Genomic DNA, 23409 nt, shown 5'->3' on the forward strand with positions numbered 1-23409 from the left:
GTAGTCCTACCCCCTGAGCTGTCCGCCTGTGCAAACACTGCCCTTCTGTTCTCCCAGAGATTGATGGCTCCAAGGAGTGTATCTATCTGATGTAAATGTTCACCCCATATGCCTGTCTGTTGTTTGGCTGGAAGCCTCAGGAGTGAGTTCAATTCCAGACCTCTAGGGCAGCTAGGGGCCATAGTCTCAGGGGTCTCACCAGGCTCTGTCAGACCAGCAAACCTGGTCTTTTTTTTTTATGATTTTGAGTTTTGTTCCACACCATTCTCCCACTCTGTCCAGAATCCCTTATACCGATCCCCCTCCTAGTAGTTGACAGTGGTAGCCAGGCACCATCTAGTTCTTCTGGTCTTATGATCATATAGACTGAGGATTTCATGATCTACCGGTCCCTTGGACTAATTGTTTCCATGCATCGTTGATTTTCTTCATTCATCTTTGCTCTGGATGAGGAGAGACCCATTGTTGCATCTAGATGGCTGCTTGCAAGCTTTTAAAAAGACCCCAGGCACTACTCACCAAAGTAGGCTGTAGAACAATGTTTTTGTGTAGTATGTTAAGGCCAATTGAGCTTGACGTCTCCTCCGGCCACAATCTTGAGCCTGCAGGTCCAACTACTCGTTCCCTAGGGGTAGCTGGCCATGGCCAAGAAGCCACCACAGCCTTGTTCCTTGTCAGATCTGCTATACATGCAGAAATTCTTACAGCTTATATGAGTACACATGTAGAAATATTGTCTGCTAACCCTGTACATGGTCATGGCACATTCCCCCCTGCCTAGGCATACCTGATCGTTCAGCCTGTCCGTCTACCTGTCCACCCTAGATCAATGCTTGCCATGAAGTGTAGACTTCTTAAGGTGAATAATGTATTCTGCCTTTGAGTTGTCCCTCATTGACTCAAGGCAACTCCATGCACAAAGGAATGAAAAGTTACCTCGTTTCCATGATCAGTTGTGGATGGGACCATTGTGATCCATAGGGTTTTAATTGGACTGATTTTCAGAAGTAGATCACAAGGTCTTTCTTGCTAGTCTGCCTAAGTCTGGAGCATTTGCCAAAACCTATTCAACATTATAGTAACACACAAGTGTCCACTGAAAACTTAAAAAAAAAAAAAGTGCCCATTTAAATCCACTGAATACATTTAACTGAATTTTAATACTAGTCAATTTTCATTAGTCTTTAATAATAAAAATATGAGACACCATTGAGCTGTTGGTAGAGATTACCATTAAACTAGTTGCCATGGAGTCAGTTCCAACTCATGGTGACCCGGTATATATCAGAGTAGAATTGTGCTCCATAGAGATTTTTTTTTTCTTAAATTTTTATCGTGATTTGGGTGAAAGTTTACAGAGCAAATTCATTTTCCGTACAGAAGTTCACATACACTTTGTCTCATGTCATTGACTGCAATTTCCCACAGTGTAGCAACTCTCCTCCTACTTCCTCCCCATAGTTACCTCTTCCTTGTGTCCTTCCCTCCCACGCACTCCTGCGGCCTAAGCTGTCTCCTTGTGCTTATACAACTCTTCACCATAGAATTTTTAATGGCTGATTTTTGGAAGTAGATTGAGGTGCTTCTGGGTGTACTCAAATTGCTCTTCTTTTGGTTAGCAGCTGAGCCTGTTAACCAGTTGCACCATGCAAGGACTCCCCACTGATAACTTGTTAGATGCCGACTAACTTGTTAGTTGGCAGTCCTGTTCAAAGTAGAATTGCTGCATAGGGTCCACTTTGGCGAGTAGCAGCTGGAATCTTAAAAGCTTGTAAGCAGCCGTCTAGATGCAACAATGAGACTCTACTTGTCCAGAGCAGAGAAGAATGAAGAAAACCAAAGATTCATGGAAACAATGAGTCCAAGCGACTGGTACAACATGTGATCCTCAGACTATATGACTATGAGACCAGAAGAAACTAGATGGTGCCCAGCTACCACTGTCAATCACTTGGAGGGGGATCTATGTAGCAGATCCTGGGTAGAGTGGGAGAACAGTGTGGGACAAAACTCAAAATTATTTTTTGGGGAAAAAGAAGGACCAGGTTTGCTGATTGGATAGAGCCTGATGGAACCACTGAGACTATGGCCCCTAGATGCCCTTCGGTCTGGAATTGAACGCACTCCTGGGGCTTCCAGCCACACAAAAGACAGGCATATGAGCTGAATATTTACACTAGGTTAGATACACTCTTTGGAGAGAACAATCATGGGAGAATAGAAGGGCTGTGTATGCACAGGGAGACAGCTCAGGAGGCAGGAGTGCATGGTGGGAAGGACACAGGGAAGAGTTAACTGTGGGGAGGAAGAGGGAGGAGAGCTGTTGCATTGTGGGAAATTGTAGTCAGTGTCATGATACAGTGTATGTGAGCTGCTGTATGGAAAGTGAATTTGCTCTGTAAACTTTCACCCAAATCACATTTTTTTAAAAAAATTTATTTTAAATGTGATGACAACGCATGTATCATTTTTCTCTTTCCAGACCTTTTCAAGATTGGCCTGTATTTTTCTCATTAGTGTAATATGAACAGTTAATTGTGTAGTTGTCCTGAAATTCTGTTAACTGTATGCCTCGTAAGTCTACCAAGACTGTCACAGAAATCTGGGTACAGTGAATTCTGAACTTAACCAGTCAGGACTGGTGGGTTAGATTCCAGCATGATTTCTCCATCTCTGATGATCAGTAGACAATTGGATTTGGTTCTACCATACACTGTTGAGCATAGGGATCCATATTATAATGTTATAGTGAAGGACAGATTAAAAGGTTTCTGAAATTCATTGATTATGTGGCTGTGATAACTTGGTTTTTATCTTAGATTTTTTTTTTCTTCCTTCTGGTAGAGGGCTTAGTCTTTAAGTTACTAAGTTAAAAAATCAATATTATAGAGGGCAGCTTTTTATTTTTTTTAAAGTTTTGCGTTGTTTGTGACTTCAGTGAATAATAAAGATAACAGCAATTTTAATTAACAGACGTGAAAGATGGGAGAAGCTTAATGTAGAGTAAAATGTCAGACTCTTAAGTGAAGCTATTGGTAGACTGCAAGTTCTATCACTTGGAAAGTTAGAGATTCTTAGATCCTTCGGAGTAGAAACAAGCCACGTCATAAGGTAGAATCCAAATGTTTAGAAAATCTGTGGCAAAACAAATCGACTACTAAAACACTTGATTTTTCTCAGTTTCTCCGTAGTACTTGTTATGACAGGTGTTAGCCCATTCAGATGTTTGAGTTGAATTTTTATTGTCAGATAAGTATGCACATTTGAAACTTGCTTAAAGTGAACTTGGTGTCCCTACACAGGTACAGAGAAGGTAAAAATAGGAGATAGTGGAAGTAATCAGTCAGCAGTGGAGTATTAAGAAATGAGGTGTTCACAGATCATGTCACTGGGAATCAATAATATGCTGCTGACAAAAAATACATTGTGGACCCCAGTAAAGTTGCTTTGTCTTTGGAAGAGAAGAATTATAATTTTGTGATTGTTAAATATTAAGTTAATACTCTAGATGATTTTCATGTTTCTGTTTCCTAATAAGTGCCTTCTAATTTAATTCTGTCTCGTTCACCTTGTATCTGTGTAAGACCCAGTCAATATTTTGCTTTATAAGGCAGTATACTTAGTTTTCATTTTAATTTAACCAAAATGTTAATAAATATGTCTTTCCAATTAGTGGTAGACAATTCCCTTATCAAACAATCAATCATTAATTTGTAACTACCCAGTAACTGAAGACTGTTTTGTTTTCCTTGTTACAGAATTTTATTTTAAACTAATAAGCACAAATCATCTATTCTCAGAGAATGTGTTAGTTTTGTTTGGATGTAATTCCCAATATATATATTAGGCATTGGGAAAGCAAAATGTTTTTGATTGCATGGTGTATCATTTTAAAATATGTAGAGAGGAACTCTCATCTCCTAAGAATTGACATTTTCTTTTGACTGGTTAAGGAGCCCTAGTGATGCAGTGCTTAAGAGCTCAGCTGCTAACCCAGAGGTTCACAGTTTGCGCCCATCACTGTTCTGCAGGAGAAAGCTGTGGCAGTCTGCTTCCATAAAGATTTACAGCTTTGGAAACCCTACAGGGCAGTTCTTCTTTGCCCTACAGGGTCATGAGTCGTGAATTGACTCAAGGGAAATGGGTTTGAGGTGTTTTGTTGTTGTTTGACTCCTTGAGCTTTTCTAGACTTGATGGGGGAAGGAGTAGATTATTGATCACATTAATGAATCTTTGTGTTCTGTGATCTGCTTTATTGTTGTTGCACTACTATTGTTGTTAGGTGTTGAGTCATTTCCGACTCATAGGGATCCTATATATGACAGAATGAAACACTTCCTGGTCCTATGCCATCCTTACAATTGTTGCCATGCTAGAGCCCATCATTGTAGCTATTGTGTCAGTCCATCTCATTGAGGGTCTTGCCCTTTTTTGCTGTCTCACTACTTTACCCAGTATGTTGTCATTCTCCAGGGACTGGTCCCTTCTGACAGTATTACCACAGTTGTTGTTGTTGTTGTTATTTGCCATCGAGTCGGCCCCGACTCATAGCGACCCCTCCTTGGGTTTCCGAGGCAGTATCACTACGGAAGTAGGAATGCCCAACCTTCCTTCCGAGGAGTGGCTGGTGGGTTTGAACTGCCAGCCTTCTGGTTAGCAGTCAAGTGCCTTAGGCACTATGCTACCAGAGCTCCTATTAGCACAGTAGGAGAGATGAAGTCTGGTCATTCTCACTTCTGAGAATTCCAGCTGTACTTCCTCCAAGAGAAATTTGTTTGCAGTCCATAGTACATTCAGTATTCTTTGCCAACACCACAATTCACATGCATCAGTTGTTCTGTGGTCTTCCTTTACATTTCCGCTGTCATTCATATTCTAGTTCTCACATGCATATGAGGCTGTTGAATATACCATGGCTAGAGTTGCTCACACCTTAGTCTTCAAAGTGACATCTTTGCTCTTTATGTATCATGAGTTGATTTCTCGAAATGGAATAGCTCCGCTCTAAACACAGAGCTATAGGGAGATAGCAAGCAAGGACTAAGAGATAAACTTCAGCTTTTTTTTCGAATACCAGTGAATGGCTTGCGAATTTTACACAAAGTAAGTGTAGGTTAAACATTTAGCCACGTTTCACTATAAAGTTGGCTTTTAAAAAAATAAGTTTTATTTTTCAGCCTTAGCAGTGGTTCTAATTTCAGTCCACTTTTTCCCTCAGGTTAAGGATTCCAAAACCCCATTGCCATCAAGTCGATTCTGACTCATAGCGAACTCTGTAAGACACAGTTAGAGCTGCCCCATAGGGTTTCAAAAGCTGTACATGTTTACAGAAGCAGACTGCTATATTTTTACCTTGTGGAGCAGCTAATGGGTTCCAGCTGACAGCCTTTCAGTTCACAGTTAAGTGCTTTAACCACTGTGCCACAAGGGCTCCTTTGAGGTCAAAGATATATGTTAAAATTGGCACCAACATTAGCATTGTGCTCTTTTTTATTTATATTATTATTTTAAATTGTGTTTTGGGTGAAAGTTTACAGAGCAAATTTACTTTCCATACAGCAGTGCACATACACTTTGTCTCGTGACATTGACTACAATTTACCACAATGCAACAGTTCCCCTCCTACTTCCTCCCGATAGTTACCTCTTCCCTGTGTCCATCCCTCCATGCACTCTTGCCCCTGAGCTGTCTCCCTGTGCATATACAGCTCTTCTATTCTCCCATGATTGTTCTCTCCAAAGAGTGTATCTACCTAGAGTGTATCTACCTAGTGTAAATGTTTAGCTCATATACCTGTCTTTTGTTTGGCTGGAAGCCACAGGTGTGGTTCATTTCCAGACCTAAAGGGCAGGTAGGGGCCATAGTCTCAGTGGTTCCATCAGACTCTATCAGACCAGCAAACCTGGTCCCTTTTTTTTTTTCCCCCAAATAATTGTGAGTTTTGTTCTACACTGTTCTCCCACTCTACCCAGGACTCCTACATAGATCCCCCCCTTGGAGTGGTTGACAGTGGTAGCCAGGTACCATCTAGTTCTTCTGTTCTCATAGTCGTATAGGCTGAGGATCATGTGGTATACCTGTCTGCGTTAGACTGGATTCTCTAGAGAAACCAGTAAATCTTACATATATAGAGAAAGAGAAATTTATCTTAGGAAAATGGTTCACACACTTACAGAAACTGGCGCCCAAGTTCTTGGATCAAACGTCAAACTGGAGGCTTTTCCTGACTCATGCAGCTGCAGGGGCTGAGGAGCTCAAGGTTGGCAGGCAGTATACTGGCTGTTCACTCCAATGAATGATGAATCCAAGATCTCCAGGCCAAATAGTGGATTGTTCGCTCACGGACTGTTGTAGGCAGCACAACAGAATCCTGATCTACAGAAGCATGTCTCTTTTCCCAGGATGTCCATAAATATACTGGAAGCAGGCCACACCCTTAGGGAAACTCTCTTTCAGTGAATTGGCTACTCAACATATGTACATCTGATCCCTTCATTGGAACAAACCACATCACAATTGCTTAAACCACACAGAATTGTGGTCCAGCCAAGTTGACACAGAGCTCCAATTACCGCAGTTCACCCCCTGTCACCTTGGCAGGTGTACACATCTTCTTAACCATATCTAATCTCTAAATAAGGACAATTATAAAGTCATACTGCATCTAACATGATACACTAACACACATACAACTGAAATGCATTAACCTTATTTAGATTTCACAGTTCATAACAGAAGGAAACAAAAATATTTGTTGCACATATACAATGAAGAAATATAACAATCAGAGTCCTCATTTCTGCAACTGGTCATGTGGTCGTAGCTGATGTTCTGAACTACCTTCTGTCACCCCCCATTTTGTATTTCCCTTGCCCTCAGCAAGCCCCTTAGCTGGTTGTGGTTCTTTGCCTGGTGGGGTGACCCAAACCTTCATTCCTGAAGTATCTGGACCATTAGTAGTCATGTCAGAATTGGGTTGCTGTAATTTTCCATTGACTTTGATCACAGGGCATGGTAGTACTAAGAGATGTCCTAAAGAATCTCCTGTATTCCAAACGTACTCATCTGTACCTCCATTATGTAATGTCAATCCAGTTTCCCCTTGGTAATCAGGATCTATCACACTAGAGGGTACAGTAATACCTTACTCTGTCTTTTGATCTAGAGACATGAGGAAGCCAAAATGGCCAGATGGCATTCTTAATTTCCAGTTCAGTTAAATAAGTATTGTGTCTCCAGGTGGGAATGTTCCTCCCTTTGGGACTAAGATCTCCAGACCCGCAGGGACAGGAAGCAAAAATTTTTGAGTGGGTCACTAGGGGTAATAGTGAGTGGTACCACTCCTGTTTCCACCCCTTGGTTCCTGGACCCATGAATCCTGGCTATTGGAGAAACAGCACCATATATTGGAGGCTGGTTTAGAAAATATACAGCTTCCTGGAAAACATTGCTCCAGCCCTTCAAGGTATTGCCACCTAGCTGGTGCTGTAACTGTGTTTTCAGTAGGCCATTCCATAGTCTGTCAAGCCAGCTGCTTCAGGATGATGGGGAACATGGTAAGACCTGTGAATTTCATGAGCATAAGCCCATTGCCGCACTTCATTTGCTGTGAAGTGAGTCCCTTGATCTGAGGCAATGCTGTGTGGGATACCATGACGGTGGATAAGGCATTCTGTAAGTCCATGGATGGTAGTTTTGGCAGAAGCATTGCGTGCAGGGAAGGCGAATCTGTATTCAGAATAAGTATCTATTCCAGTAAAAACACAGTGCTGTCCTTTCCATGATGGAAGTGGTCCAGTGTAATCAACCTGCCACCAGGTTGCTGGCTGATCACCCTGAGAAATTGTTCCATATTGTGGACTCAGTGTTGCTCTCTCCTGTTGGCATATTGGGCACTCAGCAGTGGTGGTAGCCAAATCAGCCTTGGTAAGTGGGAGTCCATGTTGCTGAGCCCATGCATAACCTCCATCCCTGCCACCATGGTCACTTTGTTCATGAGCCCGTTGAACAATGATGAGTAACTGGGGAAAAAGGGTGGCTGGTTTCCACTGAACGTGTCATCCTATCCACCTGATTGTTAAAGCCCTCCTCTGCTGAGGTCACCTTTTTGTGGGTATTCACATGAGCCACAAATATCTTTACTCCTTTGGCCCATTCAGAGAGATCTATCTACATACCTCTTCTCCATACATACTTGTCACCAATTTTCTAATCATGCTCCTTCCAAGTCCCAGACCATCCAGTAAAGCCATTAGCCATAGCCCATGGATCTGTATATAATCGCACATCAGGCCATTTCTTATTCCATGCAAAGTGAACAGCCATATGCACGGCTCAAAGTTCTGCCCGTTAGGAGGATTTCCCTTCACCATTGCCCTTCAAGGAAGTCCCAGAAAAGGGCTGCAGTGCTGCTGCTGTCCACTTTCGAGTGCTGCCTGCTTACATATCGTGCAGAACCATCTATAAACCAGGCACGAGTTTTCTCTTCCTAAGTCAACTGATCATAAGGAGCTCCTTCCCATGACGCCATAGGTGCAAACTGGGAGGGTAATGTGAGTAGATTGGAGACCATATTTCAAGTAATTCCAGAGCATTATGTGGGAGAAGTTCTGGTAGCATAGTGGCTAAGTCACTTGCCTGCTAACCAGATGGCTGGCGGTTCAAACCCACCAGCCACTCCTCGGAAGGAAGGTTGGGCAATCCTACTTCCGTAGTGATACTGCCTCGGAAACCCAAGGAGGGGTCGCTATGAGTCGGGGCCAACTCGACGGCACATAACAACAACAACAACAATGTGTGATGGTGTTTAATGGACTGTCATCCCTTATTTACATTGATACATTTATAAGAAGCTGGCAAGTCCCAAGTTCTTGGATCAAATGTCAAGCTGGAGGGTTTTCTTGACTCATGCAGCTACAGTATACTGGCTGTTGACTCCAACAAATGATGAATCCAAGATCTCCAGGCCAAATAGTGGATTGTTCACTCACGAACCGTTGTAGGCAGCACAACAGAATCCTGATCCACAGAAGCATGTCTCTTTTCCCAGGATGTCCATAAATATACTGGAAGCAGGCCACACCCCTACGGAAACTCCTTTTCAATGGATTGGCTGCTCAGAACATATACATCTGATCCCATCATTGGAAGAACCCACATCACAATTGCTTAAACCACACAGAATTGTGTTCCAGCCAAGTTGACACAAAGCTCCTACTACCACACAGTCATTTGCACTGATTGTTTCCATAAATCTTCATTCTTGCTTGTTCTGGATAAAGAGAGACCTGTTGTTGCATTTAGATGGCTGCTTGCTTTTAAGTTCCCAGTTGCTACTTGCCAAAGTGGGATGTGGAACAATGTTTTGTGTAGTATGTTATGCTAGTTGAGTTTGATGTTCTCTCTGACTGTGATCCTGAGTGCACAGGTCCAACTACTCACCCTTTCTGGATAGCTAGCTGTGCTCCAGAAGTGACTACAAACTTGTCCTTTGTCAACTCTACTATATACCTGGGAATTCTTACAGAACATACCAATATACTTGTAGAAACATTGTCTGCCAACCCTATACATGGTCTTTGGTACACTCCCCCCCTGCATTGACATACCTAATAGTTTAGCCTGTCTACCCATCTATCCATCCATATATCCATTTTTGCTTTCGCTGACAACGCAGTACTGTGTGTGCAAAAGGGTTCATCTTTGTTGTTTATACCTCCCATGTACTTCTCTGTCTTCTTCTTCAATGCCACTGTGTGGATCATTCAGCATTGTGGTCTTTTAAACAACTATCTATGGGGGATCAAATTGACAACAGCAACTTGAAAGGTTAGAGAAGAATCTTGGTTGGCAGTGAGCTCATATTAATGGTGGAGGAATAACTCAGAAGAGGAGGGGTGAGAATGATTGCACAGCTTGAAGAATGTAATCAGTGTCACTGAATTATACATATAGAAATGTTAAGTTGGTGTATGTTTTGCTGTGTACCTTTTCAACACCAAAAATAAATTACCAAAAAAAAAAAAAAAAAATTGGTGCCAAAAATTAGCATGTTACTTATAAAATTTGTGAATCTTCAAGGTTTTAGTTACATTAATTTGAACTCTGTTTTCTGAATTGAGATAGATAATCACCTCTTTTTTTATAGTGGTTATCTTTTATGATTTGACCCTCCCAGACATTGTATTTATCTGTTCAAATCTCTTTTTAGTCGTGTACCTACCTTTCAAAAGTAGTCCTGGGTGAAATCTTCTGAGTAGAAATCATACATCCTTGTCAAATAGTTTATATTTTCAATTTCATTTGTCTTTGGCTAATGTTTTCTTTAATTCAGGGCTTAGCATGGAGATTAGCAAGGTAAGCATGATTGTTCTGGTGAATTGGGTTCTTGAGTTTTGGCCAGGAAATACTAACGGCATCATGTGGTGTAATGGAAAGAATATGGGGTTTGGGGCCAGCCTCTACTATTGTTAGCTGAATGAATGACTTCAAATGTCTTAATTACACTGAGTTAATTTCCAAATCTATAAAATGAGGGTTGTTGTTGTTGTTGTTATGTACCATCGAGTCGGACCCGACTCATAGTGACCCCTCCTTGGGTTTCCATGGGGGTGAGGCCCTTATATGTTTGGTGCATTAAATTCTCAGTAAATATTAGATCTTTTCATTTTCTTCAGTGATGCAGAAAATATAATCTTTAGAGAATTGCAACTTGGATATTATTTACCCATAAGCTTTCAAATCACACATTTAAGTACCTTTGTTTTTTGATGATTAGTATTTAGCTCAGAAATGTAAGGGTCTTTGGCCACAGTATAGTTGTCAGCTTTTCAGGATCTTAGGGAAAAATATCTGTTGGATTGAGAGCGTTTCTGGTACCTCTGATTTACTAGTGATGTTGACTAGTACATATTTATTGGATTCAATATACAGAGTTAGATATTGTAGTAAACCTACCAACAGTCATGAAGATGGCATGGGTTTTGGCAGCATTTCATTCTATTGTATACATTCACCATGAACTGTAGATAACTCAGTAGCAACTAAGAACAGCTAAATGCTTTAACCACTGTAATGTTGAAATAAGGAACTCTGGTGGTGCAGTTGTGAAACATTTGGCTGCTAACCAAAAGATCAGTGTTTTAAACCCACAGGCTGCTCTGTGGAAGAAAGATGGGGCAGTCTGCTTCCATAAAGATTTACAGCCTTGGAAACCCGGTGGGGTCACTAGGAGTTAGAATTGACTCTGTGGCAGTGAGTTTGGTTTTTGAGAATGTAGAAATACTTGGAGAGTTAACACTTGGTAGGAGTACCTAGATGGTATAAACTAGCTCTAACCAAAACGTTGGCGGTTCCAGTCCATCCAGAGTCTCCTTGGAAGAAAGGCTCAGCAGATGTCTTCTAAAAATCAGCCATTGAAAACCCTGTGGAACATAGTTCTGTTCTGATACTCATGGGATTGCCATGAGTTGCAATCGACTCCATAGCAACTGTTTTAATGGTGATCTCTACAGACAACTTATGATATTAATGATATTTTATATTATCTTAAATACTAATGATATTTGACCTATATTTAAATTTAGCTAAATGTATTCAGTGAACTTAAGTAAGTGTTCTCTGAATGAGGGAGCCCTGGTGGTATATTGGCTATGCACTCAGGTGCTAAGTGGAAGGTCACCAGTTTGAACCCATAAGCTGTTCCATGGAGAAAGATGTGGTAGTCTGCTTCCAAAAAGATTTATAACCTGGAAAACCTATAGAGCAGTTTTTCTCTGTCTTATAAGGTTGCTATGAGTTGATGGCAAAAGAATAGGTAATCTTTCCTACCCTGATCAAACATGGAACTTTTGAGCCTCAGTTTGAAATTTGTAGTTGGTCTTTTGTGGAAATGTAATATGAGTAAGAGGAAAGTAACCCATTTTCTTTGTCCCATTTATCATAGATATCATGTGTTCCTTTATCTACTGAAATGATAGTAGTACCTAGATCTGGAGACCTTTGATGGGCTCCTGTGAAGTGCAGTTTATTGTGACTGAGGTAGTACAATATCAGCCATTTGAAGCTTAGCTTGGTGTATTCAGGACTTTCCTTTATAGTTGGAAAATTGTTGAATGCCTTTTGGAAGTGGCCGGTATGACCTTTTTCAGATCAGTGCAGTATCTTTTTTCTGAAAATTGAAGTTAATATTAAGTTGCTCAGGAAAATCTTTCTTTACAAATTAGTGTCTTTGGGTAGAGTGTAGATTATTTTTCTACATTTTTCTCTGTATTCTGTAGAATCTAGAAGCTTTAGTATTTAGGAAAACAAGGGATTTGTGAGTAATTCTGATGTAGGTAGTACTTTTAAAAGGTGTTTATGATTTGTTTGAGTTTTAGAGGCCCAAATAGGCAACTGTTTGGGGTCGTGTATTGATGTTGCTGTTGGGTGCCATTGAGTTGATTCTGACTCATAGTGACTCCATGTGACAGAGTAGAACTGCCCCATAGGATTTTCTTGGTTGTAATCTTTATGGAAGCAGATTTCCAGATCTTGCTCTCAAGGTATATTGATGTTGTTGTTGTTATGTGCCATTGAGTCGGACCCTACTCATAGCGACCCCTCCTTGGGTTTCCGAGGCAGTATCACTACGGAAGTAGATTGCCCCATCTTCCTTCCGAGGAGTGGCTGGTGGGTTTGAACCGCCAGGCTTCTGGTTAGCAGTCAAGTGCCTTAGGCACTGTGCTACCAGAACTCCTAGGTATATTGATAGGAGGTACATTGATAGGAGGTCCCAATTGAAAAGTAAGGAAATCTTCTCCACCCACTTGTTATTTCTTGTTACTGTTTATAAAGAATTTAGTTGCTCAGAGACGTAGATACTGGACTAAAGCTCCCCGGCCAATAGCTCTCTAAATAGTTTTGGACGCTTCATCAGCAAAGACTAATTGCTTGAAAAGAATATCATGTTTGGTAAAGTAAAAGGTCAGGAAAAATGAGGGAAACCCTTAATGAGATGGATTGATACAATAACCACAACAGTGAAACTACACCAACAGTCATAAAGATGGCACAGGACAGGGTAGCGTTTCATTCTGTCACAGTCACCATGACTTGGCAATGACTCAACAGAAACTAACAATAACCACCTCTTCTTTGGTTTGCTTGGATTTCTTCCTCATCACTTTCTGACCCCTTATCAGTACTTTGGGGAAATGACAACTCTTCACAAGCTGATTGGAGACAGTTGCTCTAAAAGAGAAAAAGAAAAATTCATCAGGATGGAGACCAGGCTCAGATACGTTGAGTCTGGATCTGTCTGTAGAACGACATAGGATGTGTGTAGTAAATGTACTTGGTGGGTGGGGAGGGACTAATATGCAGAGGAGAGTGTTCTAACTGTGACACAGAGGAGTAGAAGAATATTAAAGGCATATTATGACAGGGCTAGAGCCATTTTTAGAGTATGTTTTAGAGAGTATATACTGTCATGCCTACTTTGCTGCTAAACTTTGCTGTAATTTGTGTTAGATGTGATAGATTCATGTGTATTGAGCAGTGTGAATTGTTTGAACTAAGTCAGTTTTCCCAAATGTCTACCTCTGGGACAGCTTTAGGAAAAAATGTTTAACAAACACACCTACTATTTTATCTAAGTGCGCATTCCCTTGCACATGCAGTAAGGGATAAGGAAAAGAACCTTGGCTGGCAGTATGCCTTTAGTTTATGATTTGAAACATGCTTTAGTATTGATGTTGTGATTTCCTGTTTTGAATGTTGGCTTTGGAAACGAAACAGTTAAAGCGTCATGGTTTGAAAGGAAACTATCTCTCATGAATGAAGGCAAAGTTTGGCACTAAGCCAGAATAATGGGGGGATAGTTAGGGTGGGAGAGTAACTGACTTTTGTACCACAAACGACTTTAAAAAATTAAGAGATAATTCCATGTCCTGAGGTTATAAACCGGCTACAACTGGTTTTTCTCTCCCCCCTCCTGCCCTCGCTAAGCATCATGGGTAAAAGTAAGCATCCCCCTGTTTCTTTTGTTTTATATAACAGTACGCCATGTGATTGGCAGGGCAGTGCCCGCTTGGAGACCGGGTTTGTGCAGGTCTCTCAAGGGGGTTGGCACGCATGGGGCCGCCCCTGTGCTACAGAAAGGGTTTCTCTTACAGTATAAAAGGGAAAAGGAACCTTCCTCCTCCACCACCCCCCCAAAAAAAAATCAAAACAAAACTGAACCCAGTTCTTATTCCTTCTTTTCTTCCTTTTTCTGTTTCCCCCCTTTCTTGTCTCCAATATTCCTGGCAGCTAGAGGAGGGAGCAGAAAAATGTGTACCTGTAAGTACTTTCAACCATCTTGCTTTTTTTTCTTTATTAAAAAAATTTTCTAAAAGGAGAAACTCAAAATTGCTCTGAGTTCTTTAGAACCTTTTCCTTATTATGTGTACAAGGTGATATGCTGAGGTTTCTGACGGGCATGAAATGCTAAACACTGTTGATTTTTAAAAATTTGTTTTGGGAATGATTATTTCTCATACAAAGCTCCTTTCGATTTGGATCATCTTCCCCTCTGCTTCATCCATTTGCTGTAATGATGAGGGTCTCTGGCTTCTTGTCTTTTTTTGAGCTGAAGCTGTAAGATAAGAGGGGTGTTATACTAAGGTTTTCTTTTTCTTCTCTCTTTTTTTTTTTTTTAAATTTCTTTTGTCTGTAGTAATGATGGTTCTAGCTCCCCCTTTCCCTCACTCCCCCTTCCTTTTTCCATGTCAGCTCCAACCCTTCTCTGAATGGAGTCAACCAGCTGACTGAGTGCTGGCATCGTGCCAGGGGCTGCAAAGCAATGAGAATGTGTGCGCGCGCGCTCGTGTATGTAAGTGTATACAGAACACAAAGGGAAAGGCCTGCAGTCTAGGAAATCACAGGCTATTATATTAGGAAGTCTCTGTCATCTCTGTCTTACTTGGACTTAAAGGACAAGGGGGGGTAGCTTAAAGCAAGAGAAATACCCTTTTAAATCATCTCTCTCCACACTTCTTTCCTTGTGTCTATAAAAAAGAAAGAAGGAAATCAGGTGTTTGTGTTGTGGCATAATGAGATCTCTTTGCAAGTGGCAGTGACCATGTACCTAGTGGAAGTAGTTAACTCTTTTGAGAGAATGAAGCAGTCTGTTGAAAGTCTCTTCTTCAAGGCCCCATTCAGAACTGTGTGCTTGAAGAAGGCATGACTAAAGAAGTGCCTCCTGGATTTAACAGCTGTAATTTGTTATGATACTGTTCCCCCACCCCCGGAAGGGGCAAACTCTGTTTCTAATATTTCAGAATTGTCATCATCACTGGGGGTGGATGGGTAAAGGAGCCCTCTTAAGGAGAAACAGAAAGCCAGAAATAGTAGAGCAAATAATACCTATAGCTACTTTGAGTTTATGCTTGTTTTCTTTTATCTCTTTTTGTTGTTCTGTGTATGGTATTATAAAAATGCAGTATTCTACCCCTGCCATCTGCTGCAGAGTTTAGAGTCATACAAAAGGAAGATCAAACAACACATGGAAGGAAAAACATTACAAATTGTTCTGAACTTCTGAACGTTGCAAGTACTACAATTTTGGGGTTCAGTTGGAATTATTGTATCTTTGGAGCTCAGTATTCATTTAGAAATTAGAATTTTGCTCAGTTTGCCATGGTCCCTTTTTTCCCCCCCTCCCTTTAATTTCTCTTTTTGGATTTTCTGGGTGTGATACATGTACAAAGTGGCTTTTGTGTTAGGTGGAAATGAGAAATAAAGTGTACTAATGAACAAAGAGGAGCTCTGGTAGCATAGTGCCTAAGGCACTGGACTGCTAACCAGAAGGCTGGCGGTTCAAACCCACCGGCTACTCCTCGGAAGGAAGATGGGGCAATCTACTTCCGTAGTGATACTGCCTCGGAAACCCAAGGGAGTGGTCGCTATGAATCGGGTCCGGCTTGATGGCACATAACAACAACAACAGTGAACAAAGAGAGAGCCCTGGTAGTGTAGTGCCTAAGACATTTGATTGCTAACCAGAAGGCTGGCGGTTCAAACCCACCAGCCACTCCTCGGAAGGAATGTTGGGCAATCTACTTCCGTAGTAATACTGCCTCGGAAACCCAAGGTGGGGTCCCTATAAGTCGGGTCGACACGACAGCACATAGCAACAACAATGAACAAAGAAGGGATCATACTGTTACTGTTGGCTGTGTGTGTTTATTTTTGCTCTTATCTGACCATTTAAAATAATGTAAGGATTAAGTACGGAGTTTGGAGTGGCAGGGAACTGTTAAACTGGTTTATCCTATAGTAAAGATTTGTCAGGTTGCAGTTTAGAGGAAGCCTAATTCTGTTAGCAGTTTGTATCTTTTTTTAGAGAAAACCTATGATTTGTGTTCTTGTACATCTTCACAAGCAACAGTTTTCAAATGAATTTTTTTCCCCCTTTGGTATGTGAGTTTTGATGCAAGACTATACACATGTTCTGTTAGAGGTTGTATGTGTTATATTTTAAGGATTGCAGGATGGGACCTACCAGAGTAGCTGACCTGTTCATTCCTGAGACTGCCCAAAGTTAGTTCTAGCCCCAGGTAGCTGGAGTTCACTCTTAATACAAATGAGTTAAGGGAGATTGTTTCCCCGTCAATTTAATACTGAAGACCAAAAAAGCAGATCAGCCTAACTCTTATTTAGTGGTTAGGTAGATAAAGATTCATTCAGAACTGATGTGGAATGCCCTAGTTCTTAGAAGTCATAATTAATTACCTTTTTGAGTTGATATTATCCTCTGGTATTGTTGGGAAATGCTCTCAGTGGGAAACACTCCTTTTACATGTCTGGTATTATCATGTTTCACTTCTTATTTTGACTTACATTAAATATACATTAATATACAAGGCTTATTTCAAAACCCTCTACCATCCTCTCTAAGATTCTGACTGTATGATACTTGCTTACTGGACTTAACAGATTTCAGAAAATAGCTTTTGCATCTTTCACTTTTAATTTTTCTCTTGGCACCTGAAAGCAGATTAGTAAGGATGGATCTTAGTGGTTAGGTAGTCATAATCACTGAGGCATAAACTAGCAGTCTATTAATGGATAGATCCTTTTCTTAATACTCAAAGGTCCTAGTTACCATTTAGGATTGTTGTTGTTATGTGCCGTCGAATTGGACCCGACTCATAGCGACCCCTCCTTCGGTTTCCGAGGCAGCATCACTACGGAAGTAGATTGCCCCATCTTCCTTCTGAGGAGTGGCTGGTGAGTTTGAACCATCAGCCTTCTGGTTAGCAGTCAAGCGCCTTAGGCACTATGCTACCAGAGCTCCCCCATTTAGGATTAACTGAAGAATAACTTTGAAAGATCTGTGAAATCTGTCCTTTGACCACTTCTGTTCCGTTCATTCTAGTATTACCTGATTTAAATGGTATCTGACAGAACTCTGTGCTGGTTTATTGTAAGGTGACAGTGGGAGAGGGCTTCTTACTTCCTATTCACTAGATTTTTAGGCAGCACTTTTTTTTTTAAATCCATTTTAATTGAAATATAATTTATGTACAGTGAAACACACAAAACTAAAGTGACATGGGTCAATGTATATATATATTTTTTTTTTGCAGTGTTCCCTCCTGTCCCCTCCCACCTCTGGCAACCAACCAAAGAAAGTTTCCCTCCATATATAAACCTTTCCTTGACCCTCCACAACAATGGACTGCTACTATATTTGTCCTTCTGTGATTGACTGACTTCACTCAGCACAACATCCTCCAAGTTCATCCATGTTATGTGGTGTTTTGCAGACTCTAAATTATTTTTTAGTGCTGCATAGCATTCCATTTTGTGTATGTACCATAGTTTGGTCATCTACTCTTACATTGATGAGCGCGTACATTGTTTTTTTTGCTATTGTAAATACTGCTGTGATGAACATGGGTATGCATGTATCTGTTCCTGTCCTGGCTCTCACCTCTCTAGGATATATACATAGTAATGGGATTGCTGCATCAAATGGTATCTCCAATTGCAGAGTTCTAAGGAATCGCCATACTGCTTTCCACAGTGGTTGTATCACTTTACAGTCACACCAGCAGTGTATGGGAGCCCCAATGTCTCCACATCCCCAGCAGCATTTGTTTTTTCTATCTTGCCATCAGTGCTGGGGTGAGGTGGTATCTCGTTGTTTTGATTTGCATCTCTTTGATGGCCAGTGATTGTGAGCATCTCTTCAGGTATTTGCTGGCCACCTGAATGTCCTCCTTGGTGAAATGTCTATTCATGTCTTGTGCCTATTTTTCTATTGGATTGTTAATTCCTTTGCTATTGAGGTGTTGGAGTTTTCTATAAATCTTAGCGATAAGTCCCTTTAGGTAGCACATTTGAACTTGTCATATTTAGGCAGAGGAGTCTGTTTTGGTTACTTAGTGCTGCTCTCACAAATTTGCTACCACAAATAGGATGGCTTAACAAACAGGAGTTTATTCTCTTACAGTTTTGGAGGGTAGAAGTCCAAGTTCTCAGTGCCAGGCTCTAGGGGTTGGGTGAAGCCTCTCAACCTTGGGCTTCAGCTCTGCCTCTTGCTCCTGGCCCACTAAAGCTGGATGCTTTTCTTCACTCAGGCAGCTGCTTGCCAGTGAGGCTGACAAGCCCAAGATCGACAAATGGTGCAGTCCCAGCAGTACCATACCACACAGCAGGTCATTGGTTCAAGTCCTGAAAAAGTCCCAAGATCGACAGGGCAATATGGCAGGCTGCTGAACTGCTCAGCTACTTGCAGGATTCAAGCGTGTCATAGCTGGAGACCTTCCTTAAAGTTGCTTCTTATATATTGGAAGCAGCTCACATCCTTAAGGCAGCTTCTCAGCTGCTGCAGTAGATTCCACCATGGAGTTAATTACCAGTCTCACCATGGGGAATCACTACATCCGGCTGCTCAGCCACTCAACCTGGTCTAGCCAAGTTGACACACAAACCTAAGTACTATAGAGTCTTCATGATTTTTGGCACATATTACTAAATAATGTTACCTACAGCAGTATCACCTTGGCTTTTTCCATTCAACGATCTGGGCAAAAGATTTGTGTAGCAAATTCTCAATGATACAGAAATGATGCTGATTTAAGTTAACAACAACGGTCAGTCTATTTTTATTTAGAATTACTGTCTTACCAGTCTGATTGGATCAAAAAACAAAAATGACAGTATATATAGATACTATAATGTGATGGTTAAGAACAAAGACTGCAGTAAGACAGCCCAGCTCTTGAATCAGTTTCAGTCATTTACCAGCTCTGAGAGCTTAAAAAATTAGTTTATCTATTTGTTTCCTCCTCTGTAAAAGGAGGATAGTTATTGTACCTCTTTGACTCACTGCTGTCCAGTAGATTCTGACTCATAGCAACCCTATAGGACAGAATAGAACTGCCCCATAGGGTTTTTAAATCTTTAAGGAAGCAGACTGCCGGAGTTTTCTCCTATGGAACGGCTGGTGGCTTTGAACCACCGATCTTTTGTGACCAAGCACTTTAACCACTGTACCACCAAATCTCTCTGTACCTCCTTTAGAGAGCTTAAATGAATTAACTCACTGTGAAGCACTTTGCATAGTGCCTAGCAAAATACTAAGAGCTCAGTGAATGTTAGCAACTATTATAAATATTCCTATCTATTGGGTTAGTTTACCGTTTTCAATATTAGTTTCTTTTAGCCAGACTGTGTCTGCCTCGGTTTTTTATTCTGGGTAGATCTTTTGACTTAGATTGGATTGATTGACCCCTGTGTAGTAAGAGTCTAGATTAGGAGTAAGCAAACTACAGCCATTGCCTGTTTTTATAAATAAAGTTTATTAGAACACAGCCACATCTGTTTGTTTACAGAGGCAGGGCTGAATAGTAAATAAAATACTTATTTACTATTTGACCCTCTACAGAAAAAGTTTTCAGACCCCTGGTCTAGATTATACCCCACCCCAAACAGAAAGCCAGTTTTAGAAATCAAAAGGGAAATAATTCAGATAGACTAGATTTAAATGGACTAGAAGGAATTAATCATTTCAGGCTTTTAGGAAGAGAATTTTGTGGCCCAGAAGTTAGCAGGCAGAGAGTCCATTGATAAGGCTGATAGGATTTAGGTGAAGAAAAGTACCATTTGGAGTTGGAGGAGTTCTGGTAGCGTAGTGCCTAAAGCACTTGACTGCTAACCAGAAGGCTGGTGGTTCAAACCCACCAGCCACTCCTCAGAAGGAAGAAGGGGCACTCTACTTCTGTAGTGATACTGCCTCAGAAACCCAAGGAGGGGTCGCTATGAGTTGGGTCCGACTTGATGGCACATAACAACAACAACACAGGTGGTAACAGTACTTATTCAGTCTATTAGGAGCTTTTCACAGTAGTGGGTATTAAAGGAAAGTACAAAGGAGAGGTTTGCCGCCAAGTAGTATACAGTACAATTTGAAAATAATAGGAAATGGTAAGTTGCTTATTAAATAAATACATTGGTTAAAGTAGGCTAGCTGTATTCAAAGTATGGTCTGGGGATCCCTGAGAATCTTTCAGGGAGTCTGAGAGATGAAAACTGTTTTCATAATAATACTAAGACATTATTGGCCATTTTTATTGTGTTGATGTTTGTACTTATGGCTCAAAAGCCATGGTGAGTAAAACTGATGGTGCCTAGCACAAATTAAAATAGTGGCATCAAATTATACTAGTAGTCATTTTATTCATCATTGCCATGTTTAAATTTGTAGATTTATTTTTTAAGAATGTCCTTGATGAAGTAGTAAAAATTACTAATTTCATCTAATCTTGACCTTTGAGCACATGGTTTTTAAGTATTTTTTTGTGATGAAATGGGAAATACACATAAAGCACTTCTGCTTCATATTAAAGTACAGTGGTTGTCTCAAGGAAAACTACTTGTATGATTGTTTTGAGTTGTAAGCTGAACTTAATTGTTCTCCATAGAATGTCATCAATGAAAGAATAATTAACTATGGTATTTAGATTTGGTTATTTAGCAGACATTGTCTTGAGAATTTTCAGGGAAGGCAACTGATTATATTTGTTGCCAGTGATAATATTTGAACAAAAATTGGAATTTTGGAAAGTTTGTACTGAACAAGAGTTTTCCAAATGACCAGTGCATGATGTACCAAAAACATACTTGGATAAAATAGCTAGCGAGAATGGAAGATGGACCAGTGTGCTGTTATTTAACAGTACAAAAAGTTCACTGATAAGGGTTCAGATTTCACATTGCAGCTAACCTTTAGAAACTTCTCTGTGTTGAGGCGTTTACCCATCTTTTGAAGTTCTCAGACAGGAAGTGAACACACATCACTTTCTCTTTATTCTATTGGGAAGAATTAGGAAGGAGCCCATGTGGCGCAATGATTAAGAGCTCATTGAATGGTTGGTGGTTTGAACCCACCAGCTTCTCCACAGGAGAAAGCTGTCACAGTCTGCTTCCATGAAGATTACAGCCTTGGAAAATTTATGGGGCAGTTCTGCTCTGTCATATAGGGCTGCTATGAGTCCAGATAGACTCCATGCCAGTGGGTTTATGGAATCAGTAAGTGGCGAGGCTGGGAAATAGGCCACAGCCAGGTGGTCCGTACTTTCATTACTGTGGAAGAAGAGAAGGATTACTTTGATGGGCAGTTAATATTCTTCAGAACACAGAGCAAGAGTTCTCCTCAAGAAATTGGAAGGAAAAACAATTGAGTAGGATGAATTAACTGGGGAATGTTTTTCTTAATTAAAAGAAAAATTTTGGTGAAAATATATACACCAAAACATATACCAGTTCAACAGATTCTACATGTACAGTTTGTTACATTCTTCAAGTTGAACACTCATTTTCGCTGTCCTTTCCCAGATTGTTCCACTACTATTAAGATAAACTCACTGTGCCCTATGCTCATCTAACCTTTCAAGTTGCTATTGTCAATTTGATGCCATATAGATAATTCTTTAAAAGAGCACAATCCTCAAAGCAGACATTCTTTACTAATAACCCAAAGTATTGTTTGGTTTGAAGATGACTTCAGGGGATAGTTTATTTATTATTTTTTAAAAATTTTATTCATTTTGTTGTTGTCAAGAATATATACATCAAAACATACAAAGTTAAACAGTTTCTGTGTGTAAATTTAATGACATTGATACATTCTTTGAATTGTACAACCATTCTCACGCTCCTTTTTTTGAGTTGTTCCTCCCTTGTTGGCATAAACTCACTGCCCCTTAAGGTTCCTATTTAATCTTTCCAGTTGCTTTTGTCAGTTTGGTCCCATATGGTAGTCTTGAAAGAGCACAGTGCTCAAGACATTCTTTATTAATTAGGCTAAACTTGTCATTCATGTAAGTATTTGTATTTGTCATTTTGTGATTGACTTATTTCACTGAGCGTAATGTTTTCAAGGTTCATCCATGTTGTAGTGTGTGTCAGGCCTTTGTTTCTCTTTATGACTGAGTCATATTCCATTACATGTATCTACCGCATTTTTTTAAAGCCCTTTGTGGATGTTTTAGTTGTTTCTACCTTTTGACTATTACAAATATTGCTGCAATGAACAGTGGTATACATATGTCTGTTTATTTTGCTGTATTCAAGTCCCTTGGGTATACACCTGAGTGTGGGATTGCTGTGTCTTATAGTGTAGTTCTATTTTTAGTTTTTGAGGAAACACCATACTGATTTCCACAACAGGTGTACCATTTTGCATTTCCTCCATCAGTGAGGCCAGCGTTTCCTTCCTTTTCTTTATCTTGGCCATTCTACTGGGAGTGAAATGGTATCTCATTGTGATTTTGATTTGTATCTCTCTAATGGCTAAAGACAGCATCTTGTTATGTTTATTGGCCATTTGAATATATTTTTTGGTGAAATGTATATTCAAGTCCTTTGTCCATTTTTTTTCCACATCAAACAAAATAATTTTATTTAGATAACATTTTGAAAAGAGTACAAACTTAAAAACAATACAAAAACACAAAAACAACACAGTGTACGAAAAAAATCACTTCAAAAATAAGAAAGAAAAATCCAAAAGCCAGTGTATTGTTGGCAGATACATATTTTTTATTTATTATTTATTGTGATTTGGGTGAAGATTTACAGAGCAAATTCACTTTCCATACAGCAGTTCACAAATACTTTGTCTCATGACATTGACCACAGTTTACCATAATGCAACAGCTCCCCTCTCACTTCCTCCCCAAGTTACCTCTTCCCTGTGTCCATCCCTCTATGGACTCCTGCTCCCTGAGCTGTCTCCCTGTGCATAAGCAGCCCTTCTTTCTCCCATGATTGTTCTCTCCAAGGAGAGTATCTACTTGAGGTAAATGTTCAACTCATATGCCTGTCTTTCGTTTGGCTGGAAACCACAGGTGTGGGTTCAATTCCAGACCTGAAGGGCA

The sequence above is a fragment of the Orycteropus afer genome, unplaced genomic scaffold, assembly GCF_000298275.1.
Source record: "Orycteropus afer afer isolate SDZICR_OR568_19922 unplaced genomic scaffold, OryAfe1.0 scaffold00217, whole genome shotgun sequence".
Taxonomy (NCBI): Eukaryota; Metazoa; Chordata; class Mammalia; order Tubulidentata; family Orycteropodidae; genus Orycteropus; species Orycteropus afer.